The following is a 619-nucleotide window of genomic DNA, read 5'->3' on the forward strand; positions in this document are numbered from 1 at the left end:
AAGTGGATCCTTGCCTTTTGGCGGATCCATTTGTGGTTTCAGGCGGGAAGAGAAAGGAAGTTGGGTGTAGTTGAATCAGGGAAGGTATCCTAGGTAACCTGTAATTTGATTTGTGATATTTGTTTATGTTTCTTCTGACCAGAAGGAGCGGGTACCATTGGAAGCAGTGCTTTCTGGGGTAGTGTTAAGTGTGGAGGTGGAGCCATTGAAGTTGAAGATTCCTGGTGTTTGGTGTGACAAGGACATGGTGGTGAGTGTGGTGAAATACAGAGGAGTCACTATCAGGCCTTTTACGTCAGTCTCTACCAGACAGTGTCACGTTAGGATATATCAGTTATCCTGTTGGAGCTTTTGTGCCGAATCCACAGCAGTGTTTCAGGTGCCACGTTTATAGTCATGTCATAGCGGTGTGTAGGATGGAGATTCCAAGAGGTTGGGAAGTGTGCAGGAGGTGTCGTGGTAATTTCCTGTATTACTAAGTGAAAGGAGAGTTTACAAACCACACACAAGTCAGAGTTATACTTTAAACTTCATATTTTAATAATATGAGCTTCACCATAGCCCTTTGACGCTCAGATCAATTCAGTGTCTATAAATGAATTCTGAGAGTGTCAACATA

The sequence above is a fragment of the Oncorhynchus kisutch genome, linkage group LG8 (assembly GCF_002021735.2).
Source record: "Oncorhynchus kisutch isolate 150728-3 linkage group LG8, Okis_V2, whole genome shotgun sequence".
Taxonomy (NCBI): domain Eukaryota; kingdom Metazoa; phylum Chordata; class Actinopteri; order Salmoniformes; family Salmonidae; genus Oncorhynchus; species Oncorhynchus kisutch.